The sequence below is a fragment of the Oryctolagus cuniculus genome, chromosome 15 (assembly GCF_964237555.1).
Source record: "Oryctolagus cuniculus chromosome 15, mOryCun1.1, whole genome shotgun sequence".
Classification (NCBI taxonomy): Eukaryota; Metazoa; Chordata; class Mammalia; order Lagomorpha; family Leporidae; genus Oryctolagus; species Oryctolagus cuniculus.
In genome coordinates, this window is record NC_091446.1 from 35,430,588 (window position 1) to 35,456,468 (window position 25,881).

Below are 25,881 nucleotides of genomic sequence, written 5' to 3' on the forward strand. Positions count from 1 at the left end.
GCTCACCTTCCTTTAAGACATCCTCTCAACTTTCCCTATAGGTTAGAACTGCTCTAAGAATAGTTTATTTTAGGAGCCAGCAATTGGTGTAGCAAGTAAAACCACTGCTTGCAACCCTGGCATTCCATGTGGACACTGGTTTGTATGCAGTTTCCTGTCCCACTTTCAATCCAGCTCCCTGCTAATGGACCATGAAAAGAAGAGAAGAGGGCTCCAGTGATTGGATCATTGCCACCCAAGTGGGAGACCCAGATGAAGCTCCTGACTTAGGTCTGGCTAAACCCTAGCCATTGCAGCCATGTGGCAAGTGAGCCAGTGGGTGGAAGAACTCTCTCTCACTGTCTCTTTCTCAGCCCTCCCTTTCCCTCTCTCTCAGTGTCTCTGTAGCTCTGACTTTCAAACAAATAAATAAATATTTAAAAATAGTTTCTCTCTTTGGAAATGACACCTCCAATAACTCTTGGTAATACTCAGACAAGATAGCTTTCTACCTCATTCCCTTTCATCCCTCTCACTGCTTGTCATCATGAAGATGGGTGTGACCTCTTGGGACTCTGTTTTCTTTTATTTATTACCTGCTTGATGCACAAAAGAAGAGAATACAAAGAACTGGCCCTAGGATTAGTATTATTTATTTTTTTTAATTTAGAATGTGGAGACTGAAGTACAGGTCCAAATTGTCATATTTAAATATTAAATCTGTTTTACAATGATAATATTTGGCAAAGCAGTATTGATAGACATTAGTCAATGTGGAAATCTGTGTAAGTGTTGGAGAATATAGGGAACAGCAGACATTCTTGTGAAATGACCCTACAAAATTCCTTTAATGGAGGTTGTGTGTTCACTGGGTCTGAGGGAACAGTAAGATGTGAGAGAAGTTAGAAAGGATGCCTCTGATAAAGGAAGGGATTGACACACCTCTGAGGAGAGGGTGATGGCAGACAACAGCACAGCGGCAGCCAGTTTGTCCCCTTTCAAACAGGATTGAAACAGAGCTGGTAGGCAGGTGGCACAGAAGCGAAATATTGACAACTGCAGTGACGTCCAGGTCCTTTGGCTCAACCAGAGATTGCAGTTTAAAGTTCTGCAAAATGGAGGTCAGGAACAAAAACAGCTCCATGCAGGCCAGGCCCTCTCCCACACACATCCGTTTTCCTGAAAATAACAAATACAGCAGGTAATCACTTCCAGTGTGTAACTGTTAATGCAACAAACACTGTGTTTATAACTGGTAGAAAGAGAATGTTCAGTTATTGATGGATGGATGGATGGATGGGTGGGTGGATTCATGTGTGGATGGTTAACAAACACTAGTTCAGAAATATTTTTTAAACATCAACGCTGTGAATTAGTCCATTAATAATTCAATTATCACTGCTCATTTGACATTTCAAATTTCCATGTATTTTGAGAGACCCAAACATCCTTTGCTTTCCTGTTCCCCATCTGATATCTGATTCCCACACCACCTCTCTTCTTAGCTCTAGCTATACACATTTTTCATCAATCTCTGATTCACAATCAAGTTTCAAGTTTTGCATTATACTATTTTTTTTGATAGGCAGAGTGGATAGTGAGAGAGAGACAGAGAGAAAGGTCTTCCTTTGCCGTTGGTTCACCCTCCAATGGCCGCCGCGGCCGGTGCACTGCGGCTGGTGCACCGTGCTGATCTGAAGCCAGGAGCCAGGTGCTGCTCCTGGTCTCCCATGTGGGCACAGGGCCCAAGCACTTGGGCCATCCTCCACTGCACTCCCGGGCCATAGCAGAGAGCTGGCCTGGAAGAGGGGAACTGCGACAGAATCCGGTACCTGACTGGGACTAGAACCGGGTGTGCCAACGCCACAGGCAGAGGACTAGCCTATTGAGCCACTGTGCCGGCCTGCATTATACTATTTTTAATGACTGAATAAGAACAGTTTCCTTATGCTACATTCAAGACCCAAGTCAAGTTCCCTTTCCTTTTTGCATGCATTATGATCACTCAGACTGAAAACTCTTGCCCTCTAATATGGATCCACAACAACATGTCTATGATTCATTGAAGCATGAATCACCTGGAATCATAATTCTTTGTTTTCTTTTGAAAACTGAAGTGTGAATCATCAAAGCAGTCTCTAACGTCAACATGGTATCTACAGTGCCACATATGAAATAGACTACTAAGGTCATAAGAATAAAGAAACGAGAGGCCTGGATTAAGGAAGCACATATATTGAAGACATATGGATAAATATCCAAGACATATGACAATTACTGGAAAAATAGCAGGGTGCTCTGGAATCATTGTCAGGTATCCTGAAAAATTTCCACTGGTTCCCTAACTTCATGGTTATTTGGCAGATTTTCAAACATCTTCCAATTAGAGTGACCATTCTGATTTTTCCGTTCAATATCTCCTTAATACTGTGCTACCTTTCTCTTCTGGTCATGATGTCTACTTCTTTTGGGGCAGATGAAAAGTTATTTTTGGTATTACAATGTTGGATACTCCATTCTATGCCTCACAGTTGAGTATAAGAGAGCAAGAATCATATATCTGTTCTCCATATACTTCCTCCCTACCCCCTGCAGACTATGCATCCTTCTCTCATGGCACTAAAAATACCCCCCTCCCTCCCTCTCTCCCTTCCTTTACTCAACAAAAGTCATCAATTTCGTGTGAGTTCTTTGAGTGCTGTCCTGTGCTTTATCTCTATACATGACACTTCATGGTGAGGGAAAACTATAGAAGAATTTCAATGAAGGCGTGGAGTTAAATATCTTTATCATGGTGTGTGATGAAAGTCTTAATCACTTTTTACCATCTAGGAAGAACTCTTAGGTACCACCATTACGTGTCTATAGGAAGAATGCAATCAACCAATAATTTAGGATTCTCAATATGGAGAAATGTGTCAACAGCCCAAAGCCCCAGTAACCTTGCCAACAATGAGTATACACAGTGAGCAAGGAAAGTTCATAAACACTGGAAGTGGTGCTCCTAATCACTTACAAAGAGGAAAATTACCAGCTCCAGAGGAGGAACCATGTGGTTCCAGCTGATAACAGAATGTTATTTGGCTCTTGGAGCAGCCATTGTGACACTGTATGGTAAGCTACCACCTGAGATGCTGGCATCCCATATGAGTGCTGGTTTGAGTCCTGGTTGCTCCATTTCCAATCTAGCCTCCTGCTAATGCACCTGGGGAAGCAGCGCAAAATGATGCAAGTGCTTGGTCCTCTGCTACAAACATGGGAGCCTCAGATGGAGTATCTGCCCCATGGTTTCTGCCTGACAGAGCCTTTTCTGGCTTTTGTGACCATTGTGAAGAGAACATTCAAAAGGAAAATTAGTATCTCTCTCTCTCTCTCTCTCTCTCTCTCTCCCTCTGTCTCTCTCCCTCTGACTATATATTTCTCCCTCTCTCTAACTCTGCTTTTTCTCAGAGGAGAAAAACCACAAGTATAACCACAAATGCCTAAAAATAAATACAGGAATATGAGAAACATGAAAAAGGAAGACAAGATGACTCTCTGAAAGAAACACAACAATACTTCAATATTAAAATGTGAAGATGAAGCGTTTGATGAAATTCCTGTAAAGAAATTCAAAATAATGAACATAAGATTGCACAAAAACAATGAGAAGCAAATTCATGAGTTAAAGAAATTCATATTTGACATGGATGCACAATTTTACCAGAGGATAGAGATATTGAAGAAAAAACAGGAATTCAATGTGTAAAATAAAAAATACAATGGAAAACCTTAGCAACAGACTTGATGGGACAGAATAAACAATTTCTGTGCTAGAAGACAAGTCTCTATAAATATCTTGATGGGGCCAAAAAAATCAAGAAGAAGAAATTAGAAAAACTGAAAATAGTGTTCAAGATGTATGGGATATTCTCAAAAAACCTTACATATGTGTCTTAAATGTTCCAAAAGGTGTGGAAAGAGGGAACGGATTAAAAGGCCCATAGCAAAAAAACTTTATTAAGTAGGAGAACGATTGGGACATACTAGTATAGGAGGCACATAAAACTCTAATAGACATGATCAGAAGAGATCTTAATCAGGACACAAACTTTCAAAAATAAAGCATAAAGAAGACATTTTAAAATGTGCATGAGAAAAATGCCAGATTCCCTCCTGGCTCCTGGCTTCAGATGGGCGCAGCTCTGGCTGTTTGCGGCCAACTGGGTAGTGAACCAACTGATGGAATACCTCTTCTCTGAAGTTCCATGGATATGAATTTAATTACCTGCTGAGAAAGGCATGAAGTAGTCACTCTTCTTGAAGTTGCCACTCTCATCCAGAAAGTGTCCATTGTCAAATACCTTTGGGTTAGGAAATGCCTTTTCATCATGTAACACAGATGTCAGTGATGTTATGATGTTTGTGCCCTGGATAAAACAGACACAAATAATTCAAGTTATAAAGAAGTCATTGAGCTGGAAAAAATAAAGAGTGGAAATAATGAAAAGCCATTTTTGATCAACAGAAGGGGAAGCCCAAGTCCCTGGAATATCAGTGACATCTCCGGCCACACAGACCAAGTAAAGAGCAGAGATGAGTTCATGGCAGTGGCAGTGATTTTGCTAAAATGCCCTGTGACAGCATCTTTGATGTGAGCACGTGGGTGGGTGGGTGCCAAAACCTGTGACTGTGCTCCTCATCAAGCTTGGACTCTGGTTCCCACTGCCACATGCTGCTGTCCTTCAGTCCCGTTTTCACACATCTCACATGTGTGGTTTCAGACAGAAGTTGGTTGGTTTGTGAAAGGTCCAGAAACCTGTTCACAAGACATATGTAAATAAACATCTGACCTGCTTAAAAATCACCTCTTCTAAAAGGAAAGCAAGCTCAGTAGCAAGTAGAAACTCATGACTACTTATCATTTTTGGACAGTTTGCTTTTCTTCATTTTAAAAATGAGGGCGATCAGTCCCTGCAGGAAAAGAAAATCACTGACCTTGAAGGATCTGTCTGGGGCAAGTATTTCAGGACCCTGGGTGCTCGTCAGACACTTGCAGTCTTCAGGCTAGTGCTTGATGAAGAACTTCTCTGCTCTATTTTAGGGAACTTTGGCATCTCATGTATAAATAGAGGCTAACATACGTTGTACCTCAGCTCTGTGGCAGGCAACTTTGGGGCCAGTGTCCTGTGCTGCTGTGTGGCTTTCTGGTCCCAGACTGGGCAAGGGGAATGTTTTCCTTTAAAAATAAGGAGTTGTACCTTTTGGTTGCTGATGGGCTGGGCATTGTTTCAATCCCATGTGCTCCAACAACTTCTCCAGGGCATTAAGTGAGGGATTTAATGAAGCAGAGTGACTTTAATATTTTTTTCTATTCTCACTGGACCCAATTTTAACAAAATCTGTGTCACATCACTGATCAGTAGCAAAGAAAACAGAACAAGAGTTGAGTGGTCACATGACAGGAAATATATCCTTTGCTAAAATAATCTAAAAATTTCTAAATAAGTATGCAGTTGCAGGATTTGTCAAGGAAAAACAACAGTTTTTGCAATGCAGAAAATTCTGATTTCTAGAATTGACACATCATGTCCAGTTCTCAAGAAGAAATTACATGTTATAAAAAGAAGCAAGAAATACGATCCATTAAGAAATTAAAAATGATTTTACAGGGATATCACTGTAGCACAGCAGACAAAGCCGCCACCTGCAGTGCTGGTATACCATATGGTCACCCGTTCGAGTCTTGACTACTCCTCTTCTGATCCAGGTCTCTGCTATGGCCTGGGAAAGCAGTAGAAGATGGCCCAGACCTTGAGCCTCTGAACCCAGTTGGGAGACCTGGAGAAAGCTCCGGGCTCCCACCTTCTGATTCCAACAACTCTGATCATCTGGGCAGTAAACCAGTGGAAGGAAGACCTTTCTCTCTCTCTCTCTTTCTCTCTCTCTCTCTCTCTCTCTCTCTCTCTCTGCCTCTCTGTAACTCTGCATTTCAACTAAATAAAGAAATATTTTTTAAAAATGATTTTACAGAAGTAATTTTGAGGAAACAAAGTCATTGGTCTTATGATAAAATCTTTAAGTTAATCTCTAAAATGTTCAAAGACCTGAAGGAAATTATATATAAAGAATGTAATGCAGTTGCAAGAATATGTGTGAGAAAGTAGAATATAACACTAAAGAAAAAGAAAATAAAGGAGAAACTAAGAGAAAATCAGAATTTGAAGACATACTAAGAGATAAGTATTCCTGTTAAGAGTAACTGTACGCAGCTGGCACTGTGGTGTAGCAGGTACAGTCACCTGCTGTAGTGCCAGCATCCCATATTGACAAGGCTTCAAGTCCCAGCTGCTCCACTCCCAATCCAGCTCCTGCTAATGCTCCTGGGAAAGTAATGGAAGATGGCCCAGGTGCTTGGGCTCCTGCCCACTTGTTTGAAAACTGGTAGAAACTCCAGACTTCTGGCTTTGGATTGGCCCAGCTCTGGATATTGCAGACATTTGGGGAGTGAACCAGTGGATGGAAGATCTCTCTCTTAATGTCTGCAACTCTGCCTTTCAAATAAATAAGTAAAAATTTAAAGAAAATAATTAAAAAAGATTGATTATATAGGGAATGGTCAAACTTAATATTTTTATGTTTTTAAAATAAGTGTTTTATTAAAATTATTATAGCATAATTATAAATATATGTTACTGGATATAAAATAAAAAGATACAGTGTGTAATAACAACATTGTGCCAAGTAGGAAAAGCCAGTCACAAACGGAGAAACATTTTTTGTTTCCAGTTATAGGTACCTAGAATAGCTAACAACAGGAGATAGAATGTAGAATGGTGGTTGACAGCAACTGCGGAGCAAGAAATTACTACTTAATGGATATGAAGTCTCTTAAACAAATGGTGCTGAGAAAATTGGATCTCCACATGCAGAAGTATGAAACAAGACGACTACTTTATACTTTATATAAAAATCCACTCAAAATGAATCAAAGACCTAAATTTATGACCCGATAGCATCAAAGTACTAAAGAACATTGGAGAAACTCTGCAAGACATTGGCATAGGCAAAGACTTCCTAGAAGAGACCCCAGAACCACAGGCAATCAAAGCCAAAATTGACAAGTGGGATTACATCAAACTAAGAAGCTTCTGCACTGCAAAGGAAACACTCAGCAAAGGGAAGAGGCAACCAACAGAATGGGAGAAATTATTTGCAAACTATGTAACTGATAAAGGCTTCACATCCAGAAACTATAAAGAGCTCCACAAATTCCACAACAACCAAACGAGCAACCCAGTGAAGAAATGGGCAAAGGAATTAAACAGGCATTTTTCAAGAGAGGAAATTCAAATGGCCAACAGATACTTGAGCACATGCTCAGGATTACAAGCCATCAGGGGCCAAGCCGCGGCTCAGCAGGCTAATCCTCCTTGCGGCAGCGGCACACTGGGTTCTAGTCCCGGTCAAGGAGCCGGATTCTGTCACAGTTGCCCCTCTTCCAGGCCAGATCTCTGCTGTGCCCCGGGAGTGCAGTGGAGGATGACCTAAGTGCTTGGGCCCTGCACCCCATGGGAGACCAGGAGAAGCACCTGGATCCTGCCTCCGGATAGTCGCGGTATGCTGGCCGCAGCATGCTGGCTGCGGCGGCTGTTGGAGGGTGAACCAATGGCAAAGGAAGACCTTTCCTTCTGTCTCTCTCTCTCACTGTCCATTCAGCATGTTCCAAAAAAAAAAAAAAAAAGCCACAAGGGAAATGCAAATGAAAACCACAATAAATTTTCACCTCACAAACACAGAAACACGGTCATCAATATGAAAGAAGGTAAAGGAAGGAAACGTCACAGCAAAAGATCACAGGGAATTCAAACCATATATTAGAACTTATCTTTGGCAAATGGCAGGGCAAAGTTAGTTGCCACTTATCATTAGTCACATTGAACGTTAATGGCCTGAACTGTCCAGTGAAAAGACACTGATTGGCTGATTGGGTTAAGGAATAAAACCCATCTATTTGCTGCTTACAAGAAACACATCTTTCCAACAAAGATCCATACAGACTGAAAGTGAAAAGCTGGAAAAAGATATACCATGCCATCAGAAATGAAAAAAGAGCGGGCGTAGCCATCTTAATATCTGACAACATAAACTTTACCACAAAAACTGTTAAGAGAGACAAAGAGGGACACTATATAATGATTAAGGGATCAATTCAACAGGAAGATATAACAATTATCAATGTATATGCACCTAACTACAGGGCACCGGTTTATCTAAAAGATTTGTTAAGGGACTTAAAGGGCGACTTACACTCCAATACAATAGTACCGGGGGACTTCAATACTCCACTCTCAGAAATAGAAAGATCAACAGGGATACAGTAGATTTAAACGACACTGTAGCCCAAATGGATTTAACAGATACCTACAAAACTGTCAATCCTACAGCTAAAGATTTTACATTCTTCTGAGCAGTACATGGAACCTTCTCTAGGATTGACCACATACTAGGCCATAAAGCAAGTCTCAGCAAATTCAGAAGAATTAGAATCATACCATGCAGCTTCTCAGACCATAAAGGAATGAAGTTGGAAATTAGCAACTCAGGAATCCCTAGAGGATACGCAAACACATGGAGATGAACAACATGCTCCTGAATGAACAATGGGTCATAGAAGAAATTAAAGGGGAAATCAAAAATTTTCTGTAAGTAAATGAAGATAACAGCACAACATACCAAAACTTATGGGACGCAGCAAAAGCAGTGTTAAGAGGAAACTTTATATCAATAGGTGCCTACATCAAGAAATTAGAAAGGTACCAAATGGATGAGCTTTCAATTCACCTCAAGGATCTAGAAAAACTGCAGCAAACCAGACCCAAATCTAGTAGGAGAAGAGAAATAATTAAAATCAGAGAAGAAATCAACAGGATTGAATCCAAAAAAAAAATTACAAAAAATCAGCCAAGCGAATAACTGGTTTTTTGAAAAAATAAACAAAATTGACACCCCATTGTCCCAACTAACTAAAAAAAGAAGAGAAAAGACCCAAATCAATAAAATCAGAGATGAAAAAGGAAACATAACAACAGACACCACAGAAATAAAAAGAATCATCAGAAATTACTACAAGGACCTGTATGCCAGCAAACAGGGAAACCTATCAGAAATGGATAGATTCCTGGACACATGCAACCTACCTAAATTGAACCAGGAAGACATCAAAAACCTAAACAGACCCATAACTGAGGCAGAAATTGAAACAGTAATAAGGCCCTCCCAACAAAGAAAAGCCCAGGACCAGATGGATTCACTGCTGAATTCTACCACACATTTGAAGAAGAACTGACTCCAATTCTTCTCAAACTATTCAGAACAATCGAAGAAGAGGGAATCCTCCCAAATTCTTTCTATGAAGCCAGCATCACCTTAATTCCTAAGCCCAAAAAAGATGCAGAATTGAAAGAGAATTACAGACCAATATCCCTGATGAACATAGATGCAAAAATCCTCAATAAAATTCTGGCCAATAGAATGCAACAACACCTCAGAAAGATCATCCACCCAGACCAAGTGGGATTTATCCCTGGTATGCAGGGATGGTTTAATGTGCGCAAGACAATCTATGTGATACACCACATTAACAGACTGCAGAAGAAAAACCATATGATTATCTCAATAGATGCCGAGAAAGCATTTGATAAAATACAACACCCTTTCATGATGAAAACTCTAAGCAAACTGGGTTTGGAAGGAACAGTCCTCAATACAATCAAAGCAATCTATGAAAAACCCACAGCCAACATCCTATTGAATGGGGAAAAGTTGGAAGCATTTCCACTGAGATCTGGTACCAGACAGGGATGTCCACTCTCACCACTGCTATTCAATATAGTTCTGGAGGTTCTAGCCAGAGCTATTAGGCAAGAAAAAGAAATTAAAGGGATACAAATTGGGAAGGAAGAACTCAAACTCTCCCTCTTTGCACATAATATGATTCTTTATTTAGGGGACCCAAAGAACTCTACTAAGAGACTATTGGAACTCATAGAAGATTTTGGCAAAGTAGCAGGGTATAAAATCAATGCACAAAAATCAACAGCCTTTGTATACACAGGCAATGCCACGGCTGAGGAAGAACTTTTAAGATCAATCCCATTCACAATAGCTACAAAAACAATCAAATACCTTGGAATAAACTTAACCAAGGACGTTCAAGATCTCTACGATGAAAATTACAAAACCTTAAAGAAAGAAATAGAAGAGGATACCAAGAAATGGAAAAATCTTCCATGCTCATGGATTGAAAGAATCAATATCATCAAAATGTCCATTCTCCCAAAAGCAATTTATACATTCAATGCTATACCAATAAAGACATCGAAGACCTTCTTCTCAGACCTGGAAAAAATGATGCTGAAATTCATATCGAGACACAGGAGACCTTGAATAGCTAAAGCAATCTTGTACAACAAAAACAAAGCTGGAGGCATCACAATACCAGATTTCAGGACATACTACAGGGCAGTTGTTATCAAAACAGCATGGTACTGGGACAGAAACAGATGGATAGACCAATGGAACAGAATTGAAACACCAGAAATCCATCCAAACATCTACAGCCAACTCATATTTGATCAAGGATCCAAAACCAATCCCTGGAGCAAGGACAGTCTATTCAATAAATGGTGCTGGGAAAATTGGATTTCCACGTGCAGAATCATGAAGCAAGACCCCTACCTTTCACCTTACACAAAAACTCACTCAACATGGATTAAAGACTTAAATCTATGACCTGACACCATCAAATTATTAGAGAGCATTGGAAAAACCCTGCAAGATATAGGTACCAGCAATGACTTCTTGGAAAACACCCCAGAAGCACAGGCAGTCAAAGCCAAAAACAACTATTGGGATTGCATCAAATTGAGAAGTTTCTGTACTGCAAAAGAAACAGTCAGGAGAGTGAAGAGACAACCGACAGAATGGGAAAAATTATTTGCAAACTATGCCACAGATAAAGGGTTAATAACCAGAAAATACAAAGAGATCAATAACTCCAGAAAAAGAAAACAAACAACCCACTAAAGAGATGGACCAAGGACCACAATAGATATTTTTCAAAAGAGGAAATCCAAATGGCCAACAGACACATGAAAAAATGTTAGAGATCACTAGCAATCAGGGAAATGCAAATCAAAGACACAATGAGGTTTCACCTCACCCAGGTTAGAATGGATCACATTCACAAATCTACCAACAATAGATGCTGGAGAGGATGTAGGGGAAAAGGGACACTAACCCACTGTTGGTGGGAATGCAAATTGGTTAAGCCACTATGGAAGTCAGTCTGGAGATTCCTCAGAAACCTGAATATAACCCTACCATTCAACCCAGCCATCACACTCCTTGGAATTTACCCAAAGGAAATGAAATTGGCAAACAAACAAGCTGTCTGCACATTAATGTTTATTGCAGCTCAATTCACAATAGCTAAGACCTGGAACCAACCCAAATGCCCATCAACAGTAGACTGGATAAAGAAATTATGGGACATGTACTCTAATAGAGAATACTATACAGCAGTCAAAGACAACGAAACCCAGTCATTTGCAACAAGATGGAGGAATCTGGAACACATCATGCTGAGTGAATTGAGCCAGTCCCAAAGGGACAAATATCATATGTTCTCCCTGATCATGGACAACTAACTGAGCACCAAGGGGGAAACCTGTTGAAGTGAAATGGACACTATGAGAAACATTGACTTGATCAGCTCTTGTCCTGACAGTTGATGTACAATGTAATACTTTATCCATTTAAGTATTTTTTTTTGTTCTAGTACCATTGGTTGAACTCTGTAATTAACACACAATTATTCTTAGGTGTTTAAATTTTAACTGAAAAGTGATCCCTGTTAGGAATTTGGAAAGCATCATGCTGAGTAAAATAAGCCAATCCCAAAGGGACAAATACCACTTGTTCTGCTTGATAGGTCATAACTAACTGAGCACCAAAAAGGAAACCTGTTAAAGTGAAATGAACACTAGGAGAAACGGTGACTTGATCAGCCCTCACCCTGAATGTTGATGAGCAACTTAATGTTATCCCTCTTAGTATTTTTTTGATTGTTCTACTTAATACTTTTGGTTGAATATTATAATCAATACACAATTCTTCTTAAGTGCTGAAACTTAACTGAAAAGTGATCACTGTTAAATGTAAGAGTGGGAATAAGAAAGGGAAGAGATGTGCAATTCGGGACATGCTCAAGCTGACTTACCTCAAACGGTAGAGTTAGAAACATACCAGGGGATTCCAATTCAATCCCATCAAGGTGGCATGTACCAATGCCATCTCACTAGTCCCAGTGATCAATTTCTGTTCACAATTGATCATAATGATAGGACTAAGAACCAAATGGATCACATAAACAAGGCTAGTGTCTGCAAATACTAGCTGATAGAATAAAAAAGGGAGAGGATGATCCAACATGGGAAGTGAGATACACAGCAGACCCATAGAATGGCAGATGTCCTAAACAGCACTCTGGCCTCATAATCAGCCCTTAAGGCATGCAGCACTGGCTGAAAAGCCCATGAGAGTATTTAAGGCATGGAAAGCCAAGACATTCTGGGGAAAAAAGAAAAGCTAAATGAAAGATCTCTGCGAGTGAGATCCCAGTGGAAAGAACGGGTCATCAAAGAAGGAGGTACCTTTCTCTGAAGGGAGGAGAGAACTTCCACTTTGACCATGGCCTTGTCTAAATATGATCAGAGTCAGTGAATTCAGGGGGCTTCCATAGCCTTGGCAGCTCATGACAAGAGCCTAGGGTGATTACTGAGGCCATAAACAAGAGTGTCAATTTGTTAAGTCAACAACAGGAGTCACTGTGCACTTACTCCTCATGTAGAATCTCTGTCCTTAGTGTTCTGTACATTGAGATTTAATGCTATAACTAGTACTCAAACAGTATTTTTACTTTATGTTTTGTGTGGGTGCAAATTGTTGAAATCTTTACTTAATGTATGCTAAACTGATCTGTATATAAAGAGAAACGAAAATGAATCTTGATGTGAATGGAAGGGGAGAGGGAGTGGATAAGTGGAGGGTTGCGGGTGGGAGGGACGTTATGGGGGGAAGCCATTGTAATCCATATTCTGTACTTTGGAAATTTATATTCATTAAATAAAAGTTTGAAAGAAAAAAAAAAAAACAAAATTTTTACCTCACACCTGTTAGAATGGTTCTCATACAGAATTCAACAAACGACAAATACTGATGAGAGTATGGAGGAAAAGGCACCATAATCCACTGTAGATGATAATGTAAACTGGTGCAGTCACTGTGTTGAACAGTATAGACGTACATCAGAAATTTGAATACAGTCCTACCATAAGACCCAGTCATTCCACTCCTAGGAATTTACCCAAACAAAAAGAAATCAGCGTATGAAAGAAGTATATGTGCCCCTTTGTTTATTTCAGCAAATTTCACAATAACTTAGGTATGGAATCAACCCAGATGTCTGTGGGGAGCAACTCGGACTAGACTGTTACTGGAATTAAGACTTATTCTATGCATCTGCTCTCCCACAATATGGCGCTGGGAGAGGAGGAAACAGCTTCTACACAGCTGCCTCCAGTTCAACCAATAAACAGCAGGACCTGCTCCTGATTGGAGGAGAGCAGCATACTCGGCATGTGGGTAGCAGAGTTGGGATTGGTGGAAGAGGACTATAAAGGAGGAGAGAGACAACATGCACCAGGAACATCTATCTGAAGGAACACCTGTGCAGCCCCCGAGAGAGCCGGCCGGCGGTGTGCCGCTCCCCCGCGGAAGTGGGGAAAGTGGCAGGGGGAACCGCCCTTCCACGGAGGTGGAAGGGTCGGTAGCCAACCCGGGAAGAACCAGCAGCAAACCCGGGAAGGGCCGAGCAGACGAAAGAACAACGCAGGGTTTAGTGTCGTTCCTCCATGAAGAGGGGAAGCGACAGATGTCCATCAACAGAAGACTGAAAAAGAAATTATGATATATACACCCTATAGAACATTACAGATCCATTAAAAAAAAAACAGTAATTCTGTCTTTTCTAACAAAATGGATGCAGCTGGAAACCATTATCTTTAGTGGAATAAGTCAGTCCAGAAAATATAAATACTACATGTTCTTTCTGATCTGTGCCAACTAATAGCTTACTTAAAGATCTGTAGGCATGTAATTGACACTTTTATATGTGATGGTTTTGAATAGTCCTTGTCTCAACCATTGAAGAGCTTTTTTTTTTTTTTTTCCTCATACTATTTGTTGAACTCTCAGCCTAGTGTAGGGTAATAAAGTTAACTGAAAATGGATGTTTGCAAAAAATAAGAATGGGAAGAGGAGGGGGAGGGGGAAGAAAAAGAAGTTAGGAATGCAAATGAGAGGAAGGATAGGTTGGGAAAAATGACTATGTTCCTAAATCTGTATATAAGTAATGCCTTAATAAAATTTTGAAACAAAGAAGTTTGAATAATATAATGCTTGCAAGATAAAAAGGGACTCAGAAAATACAAATAAACTTCCTTATCATTATACAGAAGGTTTTGAAAAATTACAAAACTGAATCTTATTACATTTTTAAAGCCTAAATCTTATTCTCTGAAATAAAAAGGAGGAAAATAATACAATCAATGTGTACTTTCACCACTGCTATTCAGCATAGCTGTAGAAGGTCTAGCCAGAGAAATTAGATATGAAAAAGAAATAAATGTATTCACATAGAAAAGAAGTATGTATTTCTATCTAAAGATGACATGAATAAATTTTTTTTCATACAACCCACAAATAACAAAGAAAGAGGGTCATGGAGCTAGATAGGGAAAGAATAAATGAATGCAATTTGAAGTTAATATCAATTCAAAATAGACTGTAACAGACTTAGAATGTTAACAGCATTCCCATGTACTTATAAGAAAATAAATTTATCATATGACCCAGAAATTTCACATTTAGGTATACGCTAGAAAAGTGAAAGTGTGTCCATGAAGAAACCTACATGTAGATGTTCATAGAATCATTATGTCCAAGAGCCAAAAGAAGAAATAACACAAACATCCATCAACAGAAGATAAACAAATTCTGGTATGTGTACATATAACATGGAATACCATGCTTTTACTGGATGTATCTACAATATGCAAATCCACAGAGACAAAACGCAGATTAAAGCTCACTTCCTGACAGGGTAGGGGTTTGGGAAGTTATCATTTAATGGAGAGGATAGGTTTCTGTGCAGTGATGTAAAGGTTTTGAAAGTAGAGAGTTGGTGTTTGGACAACATTGAGACTACACTAAATAACACCAGTGTGGACTTTAAAATGGTTCATTTCATGTTATGTAAGTTTCTCCTCATTTTTTTTACGTGACAACAATGAAAAGAACTATGGATTTAATGCAATGCCTCTAAATATTCACAAGTGTCTTTGTGGAAATTTATAAGCTTGTCCTAAAATTTTTATTGAAATTCAAGGAAGCTATTATAGCCAAAATGGTCTTGAGAAAGAACAACCAATGTTAAAAATCTCACACTTCTCTACCTGAACAGTACAGTAGTTAACACTTCAAGATGGTACAGCTGGCACGATAACAAACACATAGATCAATGGAATGGAACTGACAGCCTACAAACAAACTTATATTTATGTTCATTTGACTTATGACCCAGGTGCCAATGTATTCAATGGGAAGCAAATAACCTTTTCAACAGAGTGCATTGATGACATGATCCATGCTCCCAGGTTGCCTTCAAGACACCAACCTCTGTGGGTCTGTACAAGTTATTGTGTTACACTCAGCAAAATTCATTTCTCTCTTCTACCTATTCTTTCCCATTATACGACTGAACACCTCCACACACACCACACACTCCATCTGAAATTCCCTCTCCTGTCCTGCACTGCAAATTTCTAAATACCTCCTTCAATGTGTAGGATATGCAAATTAAGCTATATTGCCCTCTCCCTCACACTTGTGCAATGATGATGTCATCTTCACATTACACCATGACACTTTGTAATTTTTTAATTGTTTGTAATTATTTATTTGCACATGAGATGCACACTATGTTTCCCCTTTGCAGGATTATTTTTATCTAAAAACAAGCAGGAGGTATTCTAATCATTTAACAACTTAATTTTATATTATGTGTCTTCAACACGTTTATGGTAATGTACATTATGGGAAATATATATTGGCTTTCGTTTTCTTACACCGAAATACTCATCTTTTAATTTTTTATTTCCACAAAATTTATATAAAGTACCCTAATATTTTTCATAATACTGGGGGTTCACTCATTCTGTAGATATGTAAATTGCTTGTCAAACCAGCCTGATCATTTAAATATCCATTGTATATATAGAATTATTCAATGAATCTAAAAATACACAAGAAAACAAATAACAAGCTGTGTGAACATCTTACCTGCTCCATTTTGATCAAATAACAATCAGTAAAGTCCCTAGGGTTGTTAACATCCAGAGATTTTTGGTGTTCTTTCACTTTCTCCATAATAAAATTTTTTGTATAAGCAATATTTTTTTACGAAGGTGTTATGAATCCCCGGGATATAGTCAGTGAGAGCGGGGAAATTATTGCAAACCTAGAAGAGAGTACAATAATACATACCTGATAATGCATGTATGTATACATATATACATGCAAACCCTGCCATAAATATGAATTATAGATATTAATAGGAATAAAATAGTGTCCTTCTTAAAAAGAATGCTTTTACTGTAAATATGTGGTACTTCTATATGCTTATAGAAATATTTGAGCATGAGATGTCTGACCAGGTTATCAAAGGTAAATTTAATTTCCTAGACTCACACATAATTTTTTTTTGACAGGCAGAATGGACAGTGAGAGAGAGACAAAGAGAAAGGTCTTCCTTTTCCGTTGGTTCACCCCTCAATGGCTGCTGCTGCCCACACACTGCACTGATCCGAAGCCAGGAGCCAGGTGCTTCTCCTGGTCTCCCATGCAGGTGCAGGGCCCAAGCACTTGGGCCATCCTCCACTGCACTCCCGGGCCACAGCAGAGAGCTAGACTGGAAGAGGAGCAACCGCATCAGATCCAGTGCCCCAACCAGGACTAGAACTCAGGGTACTGGCACCGCAGGCAGAGGATTACCCTAGCGAACCGTGGCACTGGCCTGTTCTATAGTATAATCTCCTCTTTATATGATTCTCATTTTGTTTCATAAATCATTTGCTACAAACTTAAAATATAATAGGAAATGACGGCATTGTGGTGCAGCAGGTAAAGCTACCACTTGTGAAGCCTGCATCTCATATTGTATGCAGGTTTGAGTCCTAGCCATGTTTGTTGTGGGTGTTCAGAAAGTGAGCAGCAGATAGAAGGTATCTCTCTCTTTTGTTCTCCTCCTCTCCTTCTCCTCTTCCTCCTCTCCCCTTTGTTTCTTCCTCTCTCTCTGATCCTGCCATCATATTCATAAATATCTTAAGAAAATAACAGCCTGGATGTCCATTGATTGACAAAGACATTCTGTGTTCAGTCATTGAAGTGGCTTCATAGAAATAGGGCTTGGAGTTTAGTGAAAAATCACTGGACAGAAGATAATGGACACAAACATTAGCCCAGTATTTGGACACTCATTTTGCTGTGTGTAAATAAAAATTTCCATCACATTTCACAGTGTTCAATGACATCAGCTCTGCTGGGACTGTGCTGTCTATACATTCTCTTCATAGCTTGGTCCATGTAGCATTTAGCACCTGTCAGATAAAGGAACATAAATGGCTTCCCAGCAACAAAAGATCTCACTCTCACCTGCAACCATGGAGAGCTCAGAATCCTAACAGTTTCATTTAATTTTTCCATCAGTTTAAGAAAATCCTCATCTTTATAATCAAAGCGATTATGGAAAATAACAGAGCAGATCACATTGCAGGGAGCACAGCCCAGGATAAAGGTGGGATCATGGGGTGAGGCTGAATAATTGAAAACAATTTTAAAACACCATTAAAATATACATATAAAGCATGTTATTTTTCTCCATGTTAATTTAGAAATAGTAAGAAATGTCTTGCCTACAAATTCCTTTGACAGTAAAAAAAAGTGACACAAATCAAATCAAACAAACATCACTTTACTGTAAGCCTGATTTGACTAAATAATAGCTAAATAATGAAATTTGGCTAAATAATGAAATTTCCAATACTCAATCACATTTATTGCTTTTCTATGCACCCTTTTATCACAAGAGATCTGCTATTTGGGAAGCAAAATGAAAACAGTTTTAATAATTCAATTTTCAAACCAGAATCATGCATGTGCACAATGTCTGTAGATAATAAAGCACTGAAATGGAAGGCAGAAAATAGTGTGGGCCAGGAAACTTCTTATAGATAAAATAACGAATAGTCACAAATAATGAAAAATGAAGTGTTGAACCAGTAGAGAGGGAAAAAGAGACAAATTGTGGGTAAATTTACATACTTAAATGAGAAAAATTGTCAAAGCTGAAGGCATGCATGTAATATGAGAAAAACTAAAAACTAAATTATGAAGCTTATGATACCATCTAAGATGATTTGCATTCCAGATAGAGTGCTGGGTTCAACACTAGGCCCCACTCCTAACTCCAGCTTCCTGAGAGTTCAGACTATTGGAGGCAACAGGTGATGGTTCAAGTAGCTGAGTTCATGCCACTCAAGTGGGAGACCTAATCGAGTACCCACTTCTGCCTCATTATAGGCCTGGCTATGTGGGAATCTGGGGAGTGAACTAGTAGATGAGATCTCTCTCTCTCTCTCCCTCCCTCCCTCCCTCCCTCCCTACCTCTTTGTGTGTGTGTGTGTATGTGTGTGTGGTGTGTCTATCAAAACGGTTGACTTTCCCTTTAAAGAAAAATTTTAGAAAAATAAGTAAGGAAAGCATAAGTTTAAGAAGGATCTGTGCCAGCTCAGCGGCTCACTAGGCTAATCACCCGCCTTTCAGCGCCGGCACACCTGGTTCTAGTCCCGGTCGGTAGCCGGATTCTGTCCCAGTTGCCTTGTTCCAGGCCAGCTCTCTGTTGTGGCCAGGGAGTGCAGTGGAGGATGGCCCAAGTGCTTGGGACCTGCAATTGCATGGGAGACCAGGAGAAGCAACTGGCTCCTGCCTTTGGATCAGCGTGGTGCGCCGGCTGCAGCGGCCATTGGAGGGTGAACCAATGGCAAAGGAAGACCTGTCACTGTCTCTCTCTCTCTCACTGTCCACTCTGCCTGTCAAAAAAAAAAAAAAAAAAAAAAAAAAAAAAAAAAACCATGGATCTGTGGATCTGTTTCCTTGAAGGAACAAAGTGAGAATATTAATTTACTTATTTCAAGCATACATGCTAGATTGGGGAAGCCAAAAAGTAATTGGAGTCTTCTTTATCAAGAATTTCAATGTAAAAAAAAAATTTCCTTTCTTGAGACATGACCAGCTAATATCTCGAATTGCTTTCCATATTTAACATACTTGAGCAAAGCTGTCTTTTAGTTGATTCTAACATATTGTTCTGTACAACTATACCAAATAGCAAAATGTGTTTTAATAAAATTTAAAACTTACCCATACGTTAAGTCAAGTTTCTCATCTTACAGATAAACAAATAAAAATGCAGGAGAGGTTTTCATTTTAGATGGCAGATTTGTACAGTGCAAATGTTACCATCAAATGATCAATAAACTTAATAGGTAAAGAGCTCCCAAATTCATAGCTATAGACACCTCACAGCCCCCTCCAAAAGGGCATCTTGATTAAAAGTGGTCAGAATACATGGTAGAGAACAGGACATTAGGATACCTGAGTTACTTGCTTCTCTGTCAGGCTTTCTAAACATTTACAGTACTCTACATATTTAGACAATTTTTTTTTTTTACCCCAACAAGGTAGAGGATAATTTGGAAAGCCTTGGGAACTGTGTATTTGTGTGTATGTATGTGTTACCTACAGAAAACCTGATTTTCAATCTTTCCCTTTGCTTAGAAGAGAGAATTATAAAACAGGGTAATTTGGAACCTGAAGTGATAATCAGACACATTGTGAGCAACACATCTCGGAGCAGTAGACCTGGTTGTGGAGGAAAATATGTCACAATTTCTCAAACAAAATCTAATAAACACAGAGAGAAAGCACAGCAGAAACAAAGCCACACTCTGCTAAGGAAAGTCAATATAAACAGCTATTATCAACAGTTGAAATTTTGTTAAATAAATCACTTCATGTTTGTGGATGTGCAGAAATATGTTACTGGCTATATTTACTCAAAACAAATAAATCCATAGAGCAAGTAGACTCAACAAGGGAGAGCAATTTTTGTAAACAGTGTGATTACAGAGAATAGTAAGTGACAGGAACATTGTTGGGATATGCCTAGGGTGACAAAACTGCACACAGCACCACTGGTGTCTAGCACTAGGCCCGGGCCTGGGGAACCTCAGACATGTCAGTGAAGCTGAGCATGCAGATGTGAACGCCCACGAGGGTCGTTTTATGCCCCGTAAGAGGCTGATGGGTCATTGCCACCATGTGCTTTGCCAAGTTTCCACCATGAAACGTTCTACAATAGGTAACAGCATTCAGACTATAGAGAAAACCTTCTTTCATAAAAATAATGCTCAAAACTTACTTTCATGATTTCTGACTGGAAAATAAAGGAAAATGATTTGGGACAGGAGAGTATTAAATGAACTTTCACACCCACACCAGACACAGAACCAGGCTGCAAACACAGCTCAGATCCACACAAACTCCCCACTCCTTGCTCCAAACCGCCCCTTACCTCAATGGGAGAGGCAGCCATGCCTAAGGATGAAGGCTCCACCCACCCTGCAAGGTTTCCCAGGGCAGCATAGAGAAGGAGCAGCGAGAGTCAGCGATGTGGGGTAAGGGTCACCCACCATTGGTTTTTCTCAGCTCCTTCACCAGGCAGCAGGCCATCTCTTGAACTCAGTCCTCAGTGCTCCTCTTCCCCATCCCGAAATTCCGCAGGGTCATGAGCGAGAAGCGTCGCATCTCCTTCCATGTGTTTGCATTGCTGAAAATGATTCCTGCCAGAATGAGAAACAGAAACTAGGAGGGAGGGAGATTCCAGCAAGTAGGAAGAAGCTGACATGAGGCAGCCACACAGATGGCCAAGTTCTGTCTGAGGAGCTTTTCAAGTCTCTGTTTTCCATCCTCTCCACCCTATTACCACTGTTACACACACACACACACACACTTACACACACACACACACACTTACCGAGTCCTTTATTAACTTTTTCAGCTATAGGAAAAATGCCTCTTCCAGCAAACTCCTCTCCAAGATCAACCAGGGCCTCCTTCACTGCCTCATATCCATGCAGCACCACAGTGGGCTTCATGCCCAGATACACAGTGAACACGGGACCATAGCGTTCTGAGAACTGGGAAGAGAAACAAATATAACCAAAGAAAGTATATGAAGGTCACATAGTGTGTCTGATTCAGATGGAAATTAGCATTGTCGATGTTATCTTTTTATAATTCCATGGATTTAAGTATTTCTATTTATAACTAAATATGATAGTGATTATTATGGTTGCTGCTCATGAATGACCTATGATGTGCCATAAATGGCCCAGGTAGTTGGTATGAGGTTTGCATGTAATTCTCAAATAATACACTCAACAAGGTTAATTCCACTATTTTATAAATAAAGAAACCTGGACTGGAATTCTAAATTAATCTCCAGTTTCCTGCAGCCAGGAAATAGAGGCTATTTGCTGCCTATTCAAACTCTGTGGCTTGAAATCATTACCCAGCTTACCCAGGATCACATGGCAAGCCCTTCTCATGAGGATCCTGACTCAGTCAGGTTCCGATGTCACTAGTGTTGTATGTCCTTAAATGTCACCCCAACTAAGTCTAATGTCCAGCCCAGTGTGAAATCTACTGGCATTTAAAAGACAGAAAGAGAACAAACAAGATGTCTTTTTCTGTGTGTCTCTTTCTGACACTTTGCCTTTCAAATACAAAAAAAAAATCTTGTAAAAAAAAAAAAAATGTGCCACCCATGTGGGAGACCCAGGAAGAGCTCCTTGCTCTGACCCAGGCTCTGACCTTTCTCAGCCCTGATCACTCCAGCCCTTGGTGCAGTCAAACAGCAAATGGGATATCTCTCTTCTTAAAGATTTAATTATTTATTTGAAGGAGTCAAAGAGGCAGAGCGAGAGAGAGTGACAGAGGTCTTCCATTCACTGATTCACTGATTCAATTTTCAAAAAGCAGAGTTACAGAAAGGGGAGGAGAGATGGTGGGGAGAGAGACAGAGAGAGAGAGAGAGAGAGAGAGAGAGAGGAGAGAGAGAGAGAAAGATCTTTAATCTGCTGTTTCACTACCCAAATTGCCATAGCGCTAGGGATAGGCCATGCTGATTCCAGAATCCAGGAGCTTCTTGCAGTTTCCCACGTGGGTGCAGGGGCCCAAGAAATTGCACTATGTTCTGATGCTGTTCCAAGATAATTAGCAGATAGCAGGATCAGATATGAAGCAGCCTGGTCTTCAAACGGTGCCCGTATAGATGCCGGCATCACAAGAGGAGGCTCCAGGTGCTTTGCTGCAGTGCTCGTCAGGAGATCTCTTGCTTTGTCTGTCCTTAGTTTCTCTCACTTTGTCTTTTGAGTAAATCAAATAAATCTTCAAAAAGAAGAAGAAGGAGGAGGAGGAGGAGGAGAAGAAGATGGAGGAGGAGGAGGAGGAGGATGGAAGAAGAAGAAAAGGAGGAGAAGAAGGAGGGAGGGGGATGAAGGAAGAGGAGGGAGAGAGAAGGAGGAGGAGCAGTAGGAGTAGGAGTAGAAGAAGAAGAGGAAGAACAAGAAGCAGCAGCACCAGAGAAGGGCCAGGACATTGCAAGCAGCATCCCAGGGAGGAGCAGCTTCTTCCATCCTGTAGCATTCTGGGCCACACAGCAGAGTTTCACAGAATCTAAAAGAATTCTGATGCCACAAGGTGGCCACTGAATGTTTACTTCTTTCTTTCATTCACCTAGACCACTCAGAACCCATAGTGATACCAGTTTTTATTGATTCTGCAGAGACGTTCAATTTTCATGGATAATCTGAAAAAAGTAACCACATGTATAATACAACAGATGATTTCTTGAATGAAATTTGTATCAGAAGCTCTTCACTATCACTGATGTTCAGGTAAATGGCTGAATTCAAAGAAGTTCTGCAGTACTCCTGATTTTTGTCACTTAGTTATTTTTATTCTATCTACAGGGATCTAAATATTTCTCTACTCAACTCCTGAAATTGGTAGAAGAAGCATCAAAGCTTACAGAGAGCATTTTGATTTATAATCATCTGTCAAAGAATCTGCATCCAGAAATAGTTTTTATTTTAAAAAGAGTCAATCTAATGAATACTTAAATTAGTTAGGGATTTGCTGATGTCCTTAACATCTATCTGGAGAATATTTCCAATGATGGGGAAAGGAGTGGGGCCAGGAGGGAGCTTCCCCCTCCTGGAATTCTGCTTCCAGAGTGAAAGGAGAAGTAAACAGCAGAGACCCAACACCAGGGCCACAACTGGATCCATTCTCTTCTTCCTGGGATCCTGTGAGCTGGGAAGCACAGGCTTTATACCACTCTTGCTAATATGCTTCTCTGACAGGTCCAACAACAATGCACTTTATCCCTCTCCTGAGTGAACTTTGCCTCCATGACATAGATGAAAACAAGATATTCTTTAGTCGCATTGCATTCTTTCCTATGCTCACTTGGGAAATGGTAATTTCATTGTACTGGGTTGTACCCATGTATTGGTAATTGGAAAAAAAAAAAAACAGATGTTTTCCATGTGTAGTCATGATAGAGAATTAATGATGATACAACAAAATCATGCCAAATTCTATGTCTGTGTTATAATTTCCAGTTGAGAATTTATGACTAAAAGAAATCACAGTATGCTATGACTTTTATAACGTATTATACAGGCATATACAATATATATGTGAGTGTGTCTTGAAGCTATATCAAAAAGTGAGACACTTTGTACTCAATGATGGCAGAATTCAGACATTTAATGTGCTCTACTAATATTATAAATAACTAAACATTAGAAAGTAACCATAAACCGTAAATATTGAATGGACAGAAATGACCAAATCACTATCTAAATCAATTGGCATGATTTTTGCCATTAAATTTTAAAAGGAAAACTTGAGAAAGCAGAGAATATTAATTTTAATTTTCAAATGAATAGAGATTCATAGGAAACAGAGGACATGGCCAGGATCACAGGCTCACAAGTCACAGAAAGGAATTTGTGTTTTTATGTTCAATTTGGTTTGGAGAATTGTTTTAAATACAATTTAATTTAGGTTTCAAAACTTTATTTGTCTTTATTGGAAGGCAGAGAGTGAGAGAGTGAGAGAGCGAGAGATTAGACAGGGTTAGAGAACCATTTCCTGTATCTTGCTTCACTCCCACAAATTCCACGGACAGCAAAGGCTCAGAAAGGTCAAATCAGAAACCCAGAAGTCAATTCAGGTTTACCACATGGGTGAAAGTGGCCCAAGAGCTAAGAAATCTTCTTGTTCCCCCAACCTCTCCCCTGTATAGAATTAGCATAAACCAGGTCAAAAATTGAAACCAGGAATCAAATCCAAGCTTCTGACATTGAATGCCTGTGTCAAAAGCAGCAGCTGAATGACTACGCCACAGTGTCTATTCTGGGGGATTTCTATGAGATCTTCTGATTCCCATCTTGTGTACTATGTCCTACACACAGGCAGCCTCCAGAGTTACTTCAACAAACAAAGGAAACCTAAAATATTAGTGACTCTCAATAAACAACACACTATGTTCATAATAAAGCAGACATCGCACCCAATAGGAGGTCCTTTAATTGACTCCAAGGATAAAGAACTCACATGTGCTCACATGAACAGAAAAAGAGTTCTTCCTGTTGATTCACTGTAGAGGAAAAATTTAGTCATTGAAACTAAGGAAAGAGACAATCTCAAAGAATTTGAGGGAAACTCTTGGGAAAGTGAAATTATCCTCACCTCATGTTCAACTCCAGCCAAAGATGATTCTGTTGGTTTGGGTCTGTCATGGTCTGAAATGAAAAGTGAAATAATGCAGAAATTCGGGAAAATTACAGAAAGAATGCGCTTGCAGATGAAACAGAGGAGGAGAGGAAGAGAAATCATTCAATGGACCCACAGCTCAAAGAACCACAACTTGTCGACATGAACAGGAGCAGACACTGTGTTCACAGAAGGTAAACCTCACCGAAAGATAAACGTCACTAGATCACCAATGACTATGCTTATACAAAGGCATGTTTTTACAGTATCATCAGATGTTTCTGTAAATTGGCTAGTGCTATTATTCCTGAACTGTATTTGTGAAAATTAAGTCTTGTCGAGAACAACTTAGAGAATGTTTTATCAGCCACGAATAGAGAGATTCTGACAATTCCCAAAGAGTTTCACACCTTACACATTCTTCAGATTCTGTTACCTTTTCCTAAGGTAAAATCATTCAATTTGAGGGATGAGGAAACTTGGTCTGGAGATTCTGTTCCATATCTGAAGGCACACAAACTGCTGATGTTAGACTTCTGAACTGACGTCGTGTGTCCCATGTCTTGCTGTCTTCCTCGAAACAAGGCCTTCAGTTTACCTGGATTCACCAACATTTTTAGAGTATGCTTTGATTCACTATTGCATGATTCACGCTAACCTGTGGCTTTCAAAGTCAATATGAATTTGGTGAATAATTACCAAAATAATTGATCAAAATCGGGTTCAATATAGTTTAGAACTTGAACAGTTCCACTTCTTGATTCATGCAATCTTCAGGAGAAAGAGAAGAAATGTTCTGCCTAATTCACATAGTTCTAAACCCTTAACAGATCC

The 25,881-nt window shown here is 39.7% G+C and overlaps 1 pseudogene; it reads right to left on the minus strand.

Annotated features, from left to right (window-relative positions):
- Positions 1–808: 808 nt before the first annotated feature.
- On the minus strand, positions 809–25,697 carry LOC100350195 (cytochrome P450 2C4-like; annotated as a pseudogene).
- Positions 25,698–25,881: the final 184 nt, after the last annotated feature.